Below are 17120 nucleotides of genomic sequence, written 5' to 3'. Positions count from 1 at the left end.
CAGTGTCTGCAGTGTTTGTAATCTTTGTTGTGTGTACTCTACTGAAAGAGCATAACAAGCCCATGGCTTTACATTTTAATTCAATCGCATGATTCCCCATTTTAATTTTAAAATATGGATCGGTTCGTTGTTAAGATAAGAAAAGGAGCAGACAAACTGAATTATAATGAATGTGCTGATAGTAGTGCAAATATCTCTGACTCCTCGGTTAAGAACGGTGTCTCATTTTTTAAGTAAAGTTTAGTTGTTAATTTAAAAAAAAATCAGTTTAATTAAGTTTTAGTTTCTGTAGTTTGATTGATGAATAAAAATAATGTCTTTTATGATGGACTATTCAATAAATGTTCACCTTTAAAAAAAAAATCCCCTGGGTGCATACCCTAATGAAATGTGCTGCACACACCTATGCTTAGCAATTAGGTGAAGGGGCACTGTATCTAATTTATATATAAAAGAAAAAAATATTAGACCCACTCAGTTCCAATACTAATATGTTCCGATATCTTGTGGCAAGTCACTTAAGGGATCCTGGTTAGGTTAAAATTTAAATGTATATTCAAACTTTGTTACTAAGTCTGTGGAGAGTGTCAGGACTTACGGGTTTTTTTTCTCAGCTCTGGCAGGCAAGTGGGTCTACTATGTTACAGCAGGGAGAAGATACATCTGGGGTTTATATAAGAAGCTCAGAATGGCCATACTGGGTTAGACCAGTGGTCCATCTAGCCCAGTATCCTATCTTCTGACACTGGACAATGCTACGTGCTACAGAGGGGATGAACAGAACAGGGCAATCATCAGGTGATTCATGCCCTGTCTCCCACTCCCAACTTCTAGCAAAGAGAAGGGACACCATCCCTGCCCATCCTGACTAATAGCCATTGGACCTATGCTGCATTAATGTTTCTAGTTCCTGCTAGAACCCTGATATTCTTTTGACCTTCACAACATCTTCTGGCAAATAGTTCCACAGATTGACTGTGAAGAAATACTTCCTTTTGTTTCTTTTAAATCTGTTGCCTATTAAATTAATTAGGTGACCCCTAGTTCTTCTGTTATGTGAAGGAGTAAATAACATTTCCATATTCAATTTCTCCACACCATTCATGATTCTAGACTCCTCACACATCCCCCCTCTTTTCCAAGCTGAAAAGTCCCGGTCATTTTAATCTTTCCTCATATGGACGGTGTTCCATGCCCATAATCATTTCTGTTTCCCTTCTCTGTACCTATTCCAAATCCAAAGTATATTTTTGTGATGGTGCGACCACATCTGCATGCAGTATTCAATATGTGGGCATACCATGGATTTATATAGCGCCAGTGTGATATTTTCTGTCTTATTATCTATTCCGTACCTAATGATTCCCAACATTCTGTTCACTTTTTTGACTGCCGCTGCACATTGTATGGACGTTTTCAGAAATCTATTCACAGTGTCTCCTGAGGCCCATCACCCTGCTCCTCCTCTTCCACCAAGGCAGAAGGATAAACCCCAGCATTAACTGGGAAGGCGGGATGCTGGGCAGAGGCCGGGGTGGCTTCGGTAGCTCACAGGGAGAGAGATAAACAGCACAGCTTCCATTCATTTGATATTTACACAAGTACATGGCACCTTATCTGGAACTACAGGGCAGCCATTGCCCAGGGGCTGAAGCTGAACAGTGAAGCTGAGTCTTACGTATGCTCTGAATGATGTTTTTTGTCACTACATCTAGAAGCTCTTTACCTAGGCTGCTAGGCAGCATTATCGCTATGTCATGGAGGGACTGAGCCAAGCAGCAGTAAAGTGATTTGCCCAGGGCAACACAATGAGTCAATGGCAGAGGTGAGAATGGGGACTGGAAGTCTTGAACCCACCAGCACCGTTGCTATAGCCATGAACTGGCATTGCTCCTCTCACTTGCATTAGATGCAGTGAGGCTAGTTTTGTGTTGGGATCAGTGGAGTTGCCGTCCTCCTTAAACAGGAGGAATTTATTAAAGAAACAGTTACAAAGGACAGCCACACAGCTCAGTCCTCAGCTTTGTCTTTCTTGTTTGCCAGGGACCAAACACTGCCTAGAACTGTACACAGTGCTAGAGGCCCAAGAATGTGCTTCCAGGAACCAAATCAGTGCAAGGTGTGACTTGTAATCCCTGATTAGGGCCTTTTAGTAGCAACATATTACACATAATATAAAATAATCTCCATTTAATGCATGGAGAGGCTGTGCCCAACGTCACCCTACGAATCCATGGCAGAGCTGGCACTCTTCACTCCCAGCTTACTGGTCTCTGCTGATACTTTCTCTCTAGTTAAATGGCTTGGGCCAAACCCTCAGCTGGTGTAAATGGGTGCAGCCCCACTGAGATCAGGGGAAATCCCCTGAAATAGATAAACCAATGGAGTGACAGCACCAGGTCTCTGTGCTCTTACATGGACTGCACAAGCCAGGTCTGAGAGAGACTAAATCCTTCCTGCTGCCTCAGTTTCCAGATCTTTTAAAGGGGGATATCTCCTGGGAGTAGTGAGCAATAGTTTGTGAAGAACTTGTCGGTGGTATCCATGTGTCACCATGCTTTAGTGGAACACATCTGAGGATGACAAATTGCTGAGAAATAGGGCAGACTCACTCCTGTTTGATTGTACCAAGCCAGTAACAAACTTAAACTTTGGTGTCACCACACTGCTTAACTGGAAGCAAAAAAAATGAAGTCTCATTAGGCACACAGCTTCCGGATCACCATCCGGACACGGGACTCTAGGACAAGTGGACACTGAAAACAAATTTCACCACATATAGGATCTTTCTCATCTCAAGAGCTCAGCCACATAGCCAGACCAGTATATAACTCAGATCTTACCCAAGGATCACGCTGCTGCCAATCCATTAGTAACTAAAAATGAAAGGGTTAATAATAAAAGAAAAGCAGAAGAGATTTAAATGGCAAATGAATTTTAAAAATAAAACAAGGAAGGACAAAAAAGAATTTGAGGAACAGTTAGCAAAAGACTCAAAAAGTAATTGCAAATTTTCTTTCAGTACATCAGAAGCAGGAAGCCTGCTAAACAATCAGTGGGGCCACTGGATGATCGAGTTGCTGATGGAGCACTCCAAGATGATAAGGCCATTGCAGAGAAACTACATTAATTCTTTGTATCGGTCTTAGGGGCTGAGGATGTGAGGGAGATTCCCAAACATAAGCCATTCTTTTAGGTGTCAGATTTGAGGAATTGTCCTAGATTGAGGTATCATTAGAGGAGGTTTTGGAACAAATTGATAAATTAAATAGCAATAAGTCATCAGGACGAAATGTTATTCACACAAGAGTTCTGAAGGAACTCAAAAGTGAAATTGCAGAAATACTAACTGTAGTCTATAACTTATCATTTAAGTCAGCTTCTGTAACAAATGAGTGGAGGATAGCTAATGTGATTCCAATTTTTAAAAAAGGGCTTCAGAGGTGATCCTGGCAATTACATGCCTGTTAGCCTGACTTCAGTACCGGACAAACTGGTTGAAACAATAATAAACAACAATTTTGTCAGACATATAGATTCACAGATTCATAGATTCATAGCTTCTAGGACTGGAAGGGACCTCGAGAGGTCATCGAGTCCAGTCCCCTGCCCTTATGGCAGGACCAAATACTGTCTAGACCATCCCTGATAGACATTTATCTAACCTACTCTTAAATATCTCCAGAGATGGAGATTCCACAATCTCCCTAGGCAATTTATTCCAGTGTTTAACCACCCTGACAGTTAGGAACTTTTTCCTAATATCCAACCTAAACCTCCCTTGCTGCAGTTTAAGCCCATTGCTGCTTGTTCTATCCTTAGTCTCCTCTGGACATGTTGCTCTATGCCTCCATGAGCTCTGATGAGATCAAAAGTCCAATGTTTTAGTTGGCCTCACCTTGGGACAGGTAGTTGGTGTTCGTGCTAGGTAAGTGAATTGTGCTTGTCTTTGTGATCAGCTTTATCATTGCTCTGCCTAGTGTTAACAATGGTGCCTATGTAAAATGTTGCATTTTGGATTCATAAATGCAAGCTGAGTATCACAGTCCTCCTCATTTTCGCTGGCCGAATGGCAGTGGCCTCAGAAAAGCAAAGAAGACCTTCAGCATGAACTTATGCAGAAGTCCCTTGCTGAAAATCAAAAAATTCACGAGTGACCAGGACAGTGAAAGGAGGGTACGTGTCAGGAGAGCACAAATTGATTCCAATAAACCATGGAGTCGCTCCTAAACATTAGTGAGGGCTGAGCAGACTCAATTCAGGTTCCTCTATCACTGTATATGGAGCAGCTCCGCGCCGGCACCCCCTTGCTGTCCTTCTCCCAAAACACTTTCCCTTGTGCCCCTATGTCAGGCAAATCTGAGCCTGAGAAGGAGCCAGAATTTACCCATGTACTTTGCCAAAGAGCCACAGTAATACGTCAGCAGCTCCCAGTGCCTCCTGCCCACCGGCAGCCCCACCGATCGGCTCCTCCCGCTCCCTCCCCGCACCACCCGATCAGCTGTTTTGTGGCATGCAGGAAGCTCTGGGAGAGAGGGAGAGGAGCAAGGGCATGGCAAGCTCAGGGGAGGGGTAGAAGGGGTGGAGTGGGGGCAGGGCCTGCAGCAGAACCAAAGGTTGAGCAGTGAGCGCCCCCCGGCACACGGGAAAGTTGGCGCCTGTAGCTCCAGCCCCGGAGTTGGAACCTATAGAAGGAGCCGCATATTAACTTCTGAAGAGCCGCAGTTCAGCCTGTATAAAGGACAGCGCCCATTGCCCGGCACTCCAGACAGCAAGGCTGCATATGACACCTGTATATACACAAATCTGTAATCATCCAGACCCCTCCACACCACCTCCCTCCACCCTTCCCCCACACTGCAGAGATGTGACTTCCCATGTGTGTCTCCACATTTTTTAAAATATTAATACATGCATTTGAAAGCGTTCGTTATTGCAATAATGGAAAGCAAGCATAGCACAGAAAAGCAACAGGCACTGCTAGCCAGTGCATCCTATGGAGCAATCACAGACACCTAATAGCCATGGGACCACTGCACTCCCATGCAGGGCACCAAACATGACTGGATTTCAGCAACGAATTGCTGCCTCAAGGCAATTCTGATCCTCACAGCTCTGCGCTGGGCCCCTCCAATAGCCCTGGTCTCTGGTTGATCAAATTCAGCCTCCAAGCGCTGAGCCTCAGCGGTCTAAGCCTGAGTGAGCTGCTGTCAAGGCTTCCCATGTTTGGCTTCATGAGCCACGGCATCAAGGGGTATGTGGGGTCTCCCAGGAACACGATGGGCATTTCGACTTCCCCTACGGTGATCTTCTTCTCCGGGAGAAAAGGCTCAGCTTGCAGCTTCCTGACCAGGCCTGTGTTCTGAAAGATTTGTGTGTCGTGCATCTTTCTGGACCAGCCTGCGTTAATGTACATGAAACACCCACGTTGATCCACAAGCACCTGGAGAAACATCGAGAAATACCCCTTCCTATTAATATACTCAGGCTAGATGGTCTGGTGTCAGAATTGGAATATGCGTGCCACCTATCGCCTGTCCACTGTTAGGGAACCCATCTGTGCAAAGCCATTCACAATGTCACACACGTTGCCCAGAGTCAAGTTTTTTTTTTTTTCTGAGCAGGATGGGATTAATGTCCCTGCAAACTTGCAACAACATGAGTCCAACGATCGACTTCCACACTCCAAATTGGTTAGCTACCAATCGGTAGCTCTCTGGAGTAGCCAGCTTCCACAGTGCGATCACCATGCACTTCTCCATCACCAGGACAGCTCTCATTCTCATGTGCTTGCACCACAGGGTGGGGGCCAGCTCATCACAGTCCCATGCAAGTGCTTTTTTCATACAAAAATTCTGCAGCCACTGATCATCATCCCAGACTTGCATGGTGATATAGTCTTCATTAATGATCTGGAGGATGGCATGGATTGCACCCTCTGCAAGTTTGCAGATGGCACTAAACTGGGAGGACTGGTAGATACGCTGGAGGGTAGGAATAGCATACAGAGGGACCTAGACAAATTAGAGGATTGGGCCAAAAAATAATCTGATGAGGTTCAACAAGGAGAAGTGCAGAGTCCTGCACTTAGGATGGAAGAATCTCATGCACTGCTACAGACTAGGGACCGAGTGGCTAGTCAGCAGTTCTGCAGAAAAGGACCTAGGGGTTACAGTGGATGAGAAGCTGGATATGAGTTCAACAGTGTGCCCTTGTGGCCAAGAAGGCTAATGTCATTTTAGTCTGTATAAGTAGGAGCTTGCCAGCATATTCAGGGACGTGATCATTCCCCTCTCTTTGGCATTTGTGAGGCCTCATCTGGAGTACAGTGTCCAGTTTTTGGCCCCACACTACAAGAAGGATGTGGAAAAATTGGAAAGAGTCCAGCGGAGGGCAACAAAAATTATTAGGGGTCTGGAGCACATGATTTATGAGGAGAGGCTGAGGGAACTGGGATTGTTTAGTCTGCAGAAGAGAAGAATGAGGGGGGATTTGATAGCTGCTTTCAACTACCTGAAAGAGGGTTCCAAAGAGGATGGATCTAGACTGTTCTCAGTGGTGGCAGATGACAGAACAAGGAGCAATGGTCTCAAGTTGCAGTGGAGAAGGTTGAGGTTGTATATTAGGAAAAGCTTTTTCACTAGGAGGGTGATAAAGCACTGGAATGGGTTATCTAGGTAGGTGGTGGAAAACCTACTTCCTTAGAGGTTTTTAAGATCAGACTTCACAAAGTCCTGGCTGGGATGATTTAGTTGTGGATTGGTCCTGCTTTGAGCAGGGGGTTGGACTAGATGACCTCCTGAGGTCCCTTCCAACCCTGATATTCTTTGATTTTATGATCCCACCACTCAGTGCTTTTCTCCTGAGCCCAAAAGTGGCATTCCACTGTGGCCAGCACGTCCGTGAATGCCACAAGCAAGCTCGTGTTGTCTCTTCTACATGTGTCACCATCTTCGTCGGACTCCTGATCCTCACTTTGCCGTTCAAGCAGTAGCTGGACTGCCATTCGTGAAGTGTTAGAGAGACCCATCAGCATATTCATCAACAGTTCAGGATCTTTCTCCAGATCTGCCTGCTCCTATCTATCCATCCATCCATCCTGGGCATTTACAGGGTACCAGAGCCTATGGACAGCCAGGCATTATCCCTTATTTTCTTGATAATCAACTCTATTTTACAAATATACACAAATACACAAAACAGCCAATTCCTCCCTGACTCAGCACAGAGCCCAGGAGTTCTCCTCTCCCTTTGGGAAGGTCCCTTAATTACTGTTTACTCCTAAAGCTGGATAATTAGCACAGAAGTGGAGACATGCTTTTCTCCAGCCTGTTTACATTCAGATGTTCTCTTCTCCTCTAGAGGCTGAGCGAACCCCACTGGGAATACAGAGAGCTATATTATAAACTGTGCCCACCCCTGTGTCGGCTCTTGGTGTGGGATGCTGCTGCAGATGCTGGGCTGAGAAAGGTGTGGGACACGGCTACCTGAGGGGGATTCCCAGGGAGGACACTTCCGTCTCAGAATTTACAGGTACCCATCTCTTGCTGAGGAGCTCACCTGATCTCAAACCCTGTGTAACGTGGGTGTGGAGGGATAGAGAGTAAGTCTGTGGTCCTTTCTCCTCTGCACAGCCATGACACATCCCAGGGCTCTTGCCATAATTGATGAGTTTGCCAAAGAATCACTGGTCAAAATATCACTGATTTCTGTGTATCCCTGCTCATCCCGCCTGATGGCCTCCAGCCCCAGGATGGTGCATTTCAGTGGCACAGTGAATCCTTCAGGATGAAAGATGTTAGTAGATGTGCAATACAAGGCCAAATTCTTAGATCACGGCCTGTAATTCAGTCATACCCCAGTGAGGCAAAACTCCCCTTTGAGCAACAACATCAGGAGCCAGCTGTGTGCTTATAGAATCTCAGGGTTGGAAGGGACCTCAGGAGGTATCTAGTCAAGGGCAGCTCTATGTATTTTGCTGCCCCAAGCACGGCAGTCAGGCAGCTTTCGGTGGCGTGCCTGCAGGAGGTCTGTTCGTAATGCAGATTCGGCAGCATTCCTGCGGGAGGTCCCTCAGTCCCGAGGCTTCGGCGTACCCGCCGCCAAAGCCACAGTACCGGCAGATCTCCCACAGGCTTGCCACCGAAGGCTCCCTGACTGCCGCCCCCACAGCGACCAGCAGGCCACCCCGCACGGCTTGCCACTCCAGGCACGCGCTTGGTGCACTGGTGCCTGGAGCCGCCCCTGCATCTAGTCCTACCCCCTGCTCAGAGCAGGACCAATCCCCAGACAGATTTTTCCCCCAAACCACTGAGCTGTCCCTCCCCCCAGACACAGACACTGTCACCCTCTCCTCTTGCATTTCAGGAATAAGTCTGTTAATGGGGCAGGGGGAAGGGCTGTTACCTGACTTTTATCTGCTGGAAAGATTAGAGGTGCTAGAACTCCTCACTAGAACAATTTTTCAACATGGGTAACACATACTTTCTCCTAGCTTCATTCGAAAAGTCAGCTGAACTGTTATGCCTGAAAATTTCAAAAACAATTCAGCTCGGTCCTTTTTCGTTTGTAGGTCATTCAAGATCTCCTGGTTAAGTCTTTGTCGTCTCTTGCCAAACTTTCTATCATTCCTACACAGTGGGATAGATTGCTGCTGTGCCCTTAATAATGAAGAAGTGGGCTGTAGTCCACGAAAGCTTATGCTCTAATAAATTTGTTAGTCTCTAAGGTGCCACAAGTACTCCTGTTCTTTTTTTCTGAAAAACTGCCAGCTGTCTTCTATTATTTTTCCCCTTAGGTTTGCTTCCCATGAGATCTTACCTATGAGCTACCTCAGTTTGCTCAAATCTGCCTTCTTGAAATCCATTGTCTTTATTTTGCCGTTTTCCCTCCTACCATTCCTTAGAAACATGAACTCTATCATTTCATGATCACATTCCCGCAAGCTGCCTTCCACTTTCAAATTCTCAACCAGTTCCTCCTCCTTTGTCAAAATCAAGTCTAGAACAGCCTCTCTCCTAGTAGCTTACTCCAGCTTCTGGAACAAAAATTTGTCTCCAATACATTCCAAGAACTTTTTGGATAATCTGTGCCCTGGTGCAGAGAACATTAGATTAATTCTTCCATCGACCTAGCTACCACCTCTCGGGCATTACCTGTGCTGAGGGGAGAACCCCTGCTATCTGTGTAAGTAGTGTCTATAGTGAAGTGCTATGGCAGTAACGCTGTAGCATTTTAAGTGTAAACAACCCATCAAGCAGATCTTCCAGAAAAAAATCTAGATCTCCCAACATGGGGAATTGGAGAATCCAACAGTTCCCTTCTCAGTGTCCCCCAATGCTTAATCACCCTCAGAGCTAAATATTTGGCCCTAATTTCTACCTGGAATTTGCCTGGCTTCTACTTCTAGCCCTTCGGTCTTGCCTTCCCCTGGTAGGTTACAGAGCCCATTATTACCCATGGTTCTCTCCACATGAAAGTCTCCGCTTGATCATCTCTTTGATAAATTAAAGAGATATACACCTTCAAGTCTAAGGTCCGTCTTTTTCTCTATCCTCCAATCACTTTTGTGTTTCTTTTCTGCCCCCTCTCCAAGTGGCTCTTTTATGGCCCTTTTCTGTCCCCTCTTTCAACATATTTTTTATCAAATGTGGACCCCAGAACTGGATGCAGTTTGTTTCCCCAATTCCATGTGCAGAGGTAAAATCCTTCCCCTGCTCCAACTCACCTCCCCTGTTTATCCATCCAAGGATCACATCGTCCCTTTATGCTACAGCATCACACTGGGAGCTCACGATGAGTTGGTTGTCCACAATGACCCCTAAATCCTATTCAGTGTCCTTGGATTCCATAATACAGTGCTGTAGTCTTTGAGTTCTGCCTGCATTCCCTTTTCCGAGAGGATAATTTTGCATTTCACTGTATTAAAAGAGTTTGTTTGCATGGGCCCCTCTTACCAATGCTCCATATCAATCGGTATGCCTGCCCTGGGCTCCTCATTGTATCCACTCTGGAAATCTTTGGGTCATCCACAAATTTTATCGGCAGTGATTTTCTATTTCCTTTCAGATCATTGATTAAAATATTGAATAGCATCAGGCCTAGAACTGATCCCTACAGAACCCCACTACAAACAGCCCCATTTACTTACAAAGGCCTATTGACTACAGCTTTCTGAGATCCATCAGTTAGCCAGTTTCCAGTCCATTTTACATGCTTTCTACTGATATTTTAGGGTGTTCATTTTTTAACTCAGTATTTTCCACTACTGAATCAAATGCCTCTGAGAAATCAAGGTGTGCTGCATCTGCGTGGTTCACTTGATCAACCAATGTATACCCTTTATCAACCAATGTGTACTCTCATAAAAGGATGAAATCAGGTCTATTTGACAAGGCCTCTTTAGCATAAACCTTGTTGGTGACAGGCATAACTTACCCTTCTAGACTTTTTTTGAACTAATCCCATACCAGCTTTCCCATTGTTTCTTAACCTTGTCAATTCTTTTATAAAAAAACCCCTTTCCCTTTATTTTTTAAAACTTTACATTTAACACAGGAATTGATATAAAACTTTTCTAGGATTTCTCTTGTTGTTAACATACTTAAAAACCTCCTTTCTTTGATCCAGAGCCCTGCCAAACATGGAGTTTTCCCTGATGTCGTAACTTCCCTTATCAACTTTCATAACTTCCGATTTCTATTCTTGGCTATCTATTTTACATTTTTCCTATTTTTTTGCATATTGCTTCCCCACCCCAATTTCTGCCTTCACTTTGCCACTGAAATGGGTTTTTACCCAAAGTTGTTCACTTTGTTAACTATGGAATCATGATTTTTCCACTATCTAATAAACTGTTATCAAAGAATTACCAATTTTCATTCATATTTTTCTGTGTATATTTTTCCTCGCATTCAGTTTTGCTGACAATTTTCCTCAGCTTTGGGGAATTAGTCCTCTTGGAGTTCTAAGTGTCTATAGATAGTACTGATTGGGAACTGGCCATTTGAATGTAATTCAGTTTCATTTTTTATTTTCCTCTCCTATATCATATGCTCCCTTCTTTGTCTCTTGTGTAAACTAAAGAGTCCCAGACTTTTCTTTATGTTTGCATATGGCAGCCTCCCCCATTCTCAGAGCCGGTCTTGGAAATCCCTTTGATATGTGCTATATCCTTAATCGATACTCGGTGACCAAAACTGAACACATATCCCGAACATGTTATTCTCCATCCCATATCTTAGTGATCTGAACATTGCTTTTGTTTTCTCCACTGCTGTGAATGAGCAGGTGTTTCTCTTCAGCTGCTATAAATGGCACACAGGTCTTTTCCCTGAGGTATGTTCTAGTTGGGATGTTTCTCCCAGCACATGTTTTTTTCCACTCTCAGATTTCAAGCAACTGGATCAATGGGAAACTCTCTACAGAATTGACTCCCTATCCTGGCTCCCATTGCATTAAGGAATAATGATGGATAACCAGTATCCACACTTGTGTGTCCTGCTGGGGCCTCTTAAGGTTCCCCCACCACAATACGTAGGAATTATTAACACAAAATATGGAATTGGATTTAGTAGGGTCGTTATTCATAGTTATTGTCTCTGATTTATGAAAATGTCATTTTTCAGTGTGTGAAGAGTGATCAGACTCCTTCTCCCATGAGAACAGTCTCCACTAATGTATGTAGTGTCTCATATTAACATTGTCTTTCCGTTCAGGCATTTCAACTGCGACCATCACCCGAGATCCTGGGAACACACAGTAAGACAGAGGAACGTACGGTACATGCAGGAGACACCCTTATTCTTCAGAGTTGGACACCTTCTCCCCTAATCCATGTCAGATTCCAACACAACCGACTTCAGCAACCCCTCCACCTTCATCCTACTTGGTATTCCTGGCCTGGAGGCAGCCCATATCTGGATCTCCATTCCCTTCTGTGCTATGTACGTCATAGCCGTGTTGGGGAACTTCACTATCTTGCTCATCGTGAAGATGGAGCCGAGCTTCCAGGGGGCCATGTTCTATTTCCTCTGTATGCTGGCCATCACTGACCTGGTCGTGTGCACATCCACCCTACCAAAAATGCTGAGCATCTTCTGGTTCAATTCCAGGGAGATCAGTTTCAGGGCCTGCCTCACCCAGATGTACTTTATTTATTCCTTCTCAACGATGGAGTCTGGAATCCTCGTGGCCATGGCTTTTGATCGCTACGTGGCCATCTGCAATCCTCTGAGATATTCCACCATCCTGACAAACTCTGTTGTGGCCAAGATAGGCCTGGCTGTGCTGCTGCGCAGTGGCGTTGTCACATTACCCTATCCCTTATTGGCGAGGCGGTGGCCGTATTGTAGAACCAACATCATCCCCCACTTCTATTGTGGGCATATAGCTGTGGTGAACCTGGCCTGCGCTGACATCCGCATCAGTAGTTACTATGGCCTGTTTAATCTTTTTTGTGTGATCGGAATGGATGTGTTTTTTATCGCCATGTCCTATACTCTGATCCTCAGGGCCATCTTCCGCCTCCCCACAAAGGATGCCCGGCTGAAAACTTTTGGGACCTGCATCTCTCATCTTTGTGCCATCTTACTTTTGTACATCCCAGATTTCTTCTCGTCTCTCACGCAGCGATTTGGCCAGAATGTGCCACTGCATTTGCGCGTTCTCACTGCCAGTATGTTCCTGCTTTTGCCCCCCATGCTACATCCCATCATTTACGGGGTGAGGACCAAACAGATCCGGGGCAGGCTACTCCAGCTCTTTACTCATAAAGAGACCTAATGTTTTCTCCTTGTGCTCTGGCTCTCAGATTGAGCTCTGTGCAGAGCTGGCTGGTGCATGGTGCTGGGGCCTCTTCCCTGAATCACTTACTGGACAGACAGAAAGACATTAAAACTTTTCCTGTCCTTACTGTGCTGTGTCACTGTGATGAACTGGGGAGTCAGTCTATGTACACTACACTTGGTTGCCACCTTTCTAATTGCTGGTAGCTGGATCCCTGAAATTACAATCTTGCCCCATCTCTTCTGTCAAGCCTCAACCCTGCTGTGTGTCTTCTCCCCAAGGACCTGCCTCTGTCACTTCCTCCTGTCTTCCCCTCCCCTTGTCAGCTGCGACCCAGTCATCTCTAAAACCAATATGTTCTCACATCTTGTGGCAAGTCACTTAAGGGGCACTGGTTTGTGTTAACATTTTAATGTTTATTCTCAATTTGTTACTATCTCTGTGGAGATAGAGACCCCATCAGGACTCTTGGGATCTATCTCAGCTCTGGGAGGGTAGGCAGATACATCTGGGGTCTAAATAAGAAAATCAGAATGGCCGTACTGGTAAAAGCAATGGTCCATGTAGCCCAGTAACCTGTCTTCTGACAGTGCCCAGTGCCAGGTGCTTCAGAGGGAATGAACAGAACATGGCAATCCTCATCTGATTCATCTGGAGCAGCTTGGCAGAAGGGGGCAGAAGCCCTGATCCCAGCCTGCCTCTGCTTCATCTGGCAGGAGTTCAAGTCTCCAGCCACTGTAGGAATGGACGAGGAAGAGCCCAGGCCACGCCGGCTGGAGCATCCGCAGAAGACCTTAGTTCAGGTTGCCCCAAGCCTCAGGCACAGAGTGGAGGGGAGGAATGAGAGAAGCCCTACTCATTTTTGTCCTCTCCATATTCCATACCATTGGAACTGCTTGCTTAACCAGTTTTCTTTAAGGGACATGTCATTCTATTACTAATGTATAAATAAGGGGGAAAATATTGAGATAGTTGGACTCATTTGGGGACTCTTTTGGACTCTTTTTTAACTCTACCTCTGGATACATCTTGAGGTCCCCACCTGCAGATGGAAGATTTGGCCACCGGAAGCCTATCGCTGTTTCACTCGAGAGCCACGCTCAGTGTCGGTAATTATCAAGTACTGGGGGTGTTTTACTAACCTGTTGTGGACCTGTGTAAGTGCTTGAGACTAAGTAAAGTTTAGCTTTAAGTGAAAGCACTCTTGTGTTGTCCTGTTTGTGCCAGCCATCTATCGGTCGGACGGCCGTGTCTCCCCTGATTTATTTCCTCACACCTCCTCGCATAGAGTAAAAGTTACCAAGAGCTTTAGGTTGAAAGAACCCCGGGTAACACCCTGGGGTGCACAGAGACATGTATCCCAAAGATGGAAGCTGACGACCGCTGCGGTGGGAACAGACCCCAAGGGCTCTGTAACTGGAAACAAGGCCAACCTGAGTGAAAGGGGTGGGATTTGGCTGGCCAGTGAAGGTTCTGTCATAGCTGGTCGCTGTGAGCCCACAGCTGAATCAGGGTCACCTTCCCTTTTACGGGACACAGGAGTGTCTGCCTCAGAGGGGAACCCAGAGAGGGAAGTCCAGACGGAAGGTGGCGGGGGGGGGGCATAGAGTCTGCCCACCATTTGTAGGGAGGCTTTTCCCCAGGAGGAGGGTGAAAAATCTGCATCTGAAATGCCAGCCCCCTCTCTTGTGGATCCGAGTTTAAGGGAAAACTGGGGTCAGATCTCCTGGAGGGGAGCGCCCCCCCCCCCAGCTGACCTTTTGGGAACAGAGAGTGGGGTGACCGAGGGGATCTTACCAATCCAAAGCACTCCATTAAAGAATGTTATTCCTGCTACCCTTGTGGGAGATCACACTGTCTCTTCAAGGCTGGAAGAAGGAAAACTTTGCATTTGGGAAGCTTCACAAGGAGGTGGGGCCCAACACAAAGAGATTCCAGAGGGAGGGGCCAAGGGCAGCCATTGTTGTAGTTCACCCTTTCCTTGCCAAAGCCTCAAAAACATGCCTGAATTGAGAGCCTTCAGCAAAAAGGCCGAAGACTCTGTATCTGAGCACCTACCATGGTACACAAAGGGACTGGGAAATACAGGGAACAGTGGGCAAGCCAGGCTGGGTGAACAAAGTCTGTCCATCATAAATTGGCTGTTAATCTTGTGTCTTTTGGTACTTTATCTAGGGGTCAAGACAAAGAGGTTAATACTAATGGTAATCCCTTTTAAAGATACACCTCTACCCCGATATAATGCTACCCGATATAACACAAATTCTGATATAATGTGGTAAAGCAGTGCTCCGGGGGGTGAGACTGCGCACTCTGGTGGATCAAAGGAAGTTTAATATAACAGTTTCACCTATACCGCGGTAAGATTTTTTGGCTCCCGAGGACAGCGTTATATCGAGGTAGAGGTGTATGTAACATACCTGATTTGTGGAAAAAATATTTGTACATGCTAGGGATGGTGACAAAACAGTCCCACGAGCATGTTGCTTTTCAGCCTATACCTGTAAAGAGGCTGGAAGCTTGGCTGAGCAGCAAAAGCATCACAGGCCTACGCTGCTGTGTGGAAGGGGAAACTAAGGCACAGGCCTAATGGCATTGGTGGCTCAATGCCAAGACACCGCCACTTGAACAGATATTGCTGCCTGCATTCTGTTAGCAATACTGCACCCCAACATGTTTTCAGGCACCCAGGGACCAGGAACCCCACACCTTGCTAGGACACCTATGAATGACATCATAAGATTTAAAGGTATTGAAAGGGGGAGTGACCAGACACAAACAAGGATTTTACATGTACTTCCTCCGCCATGGGCAGTGTCCAAGTCTCTGGTAGTAAGCTCAGGAGGAGGCTGTGATGTTTCACTCTATATGTTTCTGGAAATATGCTTATGAGTGTAAATCTGACATAACTGGAATAGGCTTTATGCTAGATACGCCATGTAACATAGCTTTGCAAAGATTATGATCTACTGAATATATTCATCCTATTTGTATGCATGTATCGTTTTTATATCTGAAGTTATAAGTGTGGGCTCTATACTTGTATTTAAAGTGTTTGCGGTAGGAAACACATAAGAAAGGTTTGGCCAACATGTCATGAAGGTATTATTCAAGTCACTGGGAGTACTTAACTAACAATGGACTTTGGGAGACACCAATCCATATCTGAGCTTTCCTGGGAATGTTCAAACTAACATGTAAACAATGGCATCGGCCTGCAAAAAGCTGAATCAATCATGGACATGTGACTTGCCCAGGTGGCTACAAACTCCATTTTGTTGCTGTGACTTTGCACAGAAGAACAAAGGGGTTTCCACCCACAAGAGAGAGAATATAAAAGGCCCTGGAAGCCTCTCCATTTTATCTTCAGTGCCAGTGTGACAAACTGGGTAATCAGTCTGTGTGAAACTCACTGGGTTGCCACCTTTCTATCTGCTTATAACTGGACCCCCCAAAACCCAACCCCTTGACCCACCTCTTCTGCCAAGGCTCCACCCCGCTCTGCCTCTTCCACTCAATGCGCTGCTCCTGTCACTTGCTCCTCTCTTCCCCTCTCTCGTAACTATCTTGATAATTTCCCCTTCCCCTATCTCCAGCTGCAAGGGAACCGTTTCAAATTTTGATAGGGATTGCAACCATAAGAGTGATTCCATATCGAGATGCTTGAAAAACTCTAGTTTTTTTGGCTGACAACTTAGCAATTAGGTGAAGGGGCACTTTATCTAATTTATACATAAAAGAAAAAAAATATTAGACCCACTCAGTTCCAATACTAATATGTTCTGATATCTTGTGGCAAGTCACTTAAGGGATCCCGGTTAGGTTAAAATTTAAATGTATATTCAATCTTTGTTACTATGTCTGTGGAGAGAGATAGTGTCAGGACTTATGTTTTTTTTTTCTCAGCTCTGATAGGTAAGTGAATCTACTATGTTACAGCAGGGAGAAGATACATCTGGGGTCTATATAAGAACCCCAGAGTTGCCATACTGGGTTAGACCAATGGTCCATCTAGCCCAGTATCTTATCTTCGGACATTGGACAATGCCAGGTGCTTCAGAGGGAATGAACAGAACAGGGCAATCACCAAGTGATTCATGCCCTGTCTCCCACTCCCAGCTTCTAGCAAGGAGAAGGGACACCATTCCTGCCCATCCTGACTAATAGCCATTGATGGACCTATCCTTCATTAATTTTTCTAGTTCCTGCTGATCCTTCCTGTTATTTTTTGTCCTTCACAACATCTTCTGGCTCATAATTCCACAGATTGACTGTGAAGAAATACTTCCTTTTGTTTCTTTCAAATCTGCTGCCTATTAAATTAATTGGGTGAC

General features: G+C 45.4%; 1 pseudogene; it reads left to right on the top strand.

Annotated features, from left to right (window-relative positions):
- Positions 1 to 11784: 11784 nt before the first annotated feature.
- On the top strand, positions 11785 to 12783 carry LOC101931656 (olfactory receptor 52E4-like; annotated as a pseudogene).
- Positions 12784 to 17120: the final 4337 nt, after the last annotated feature.

Source organism: Chrysemys picta, chromosome 1 (genome assembly GCF_011386835.1).
Source record: "Chrysemys picta bellii isolate R12L10 chromosome 1, ASM1138683v2, whole genome shotgun sequence".
In the NCBI taxonomy this organism is placed as follows: domain Eukaryota; kingdom Metazoa; phylum Chordata; order Testudines; family Emydidae; genus Chrysemys; species Chrysemys picta.
The sequence above is the reverse complement of the archived record's forward strand: the minus strand, read 5'-3'. Positions and strand labels throughout refer to the sequence as shown.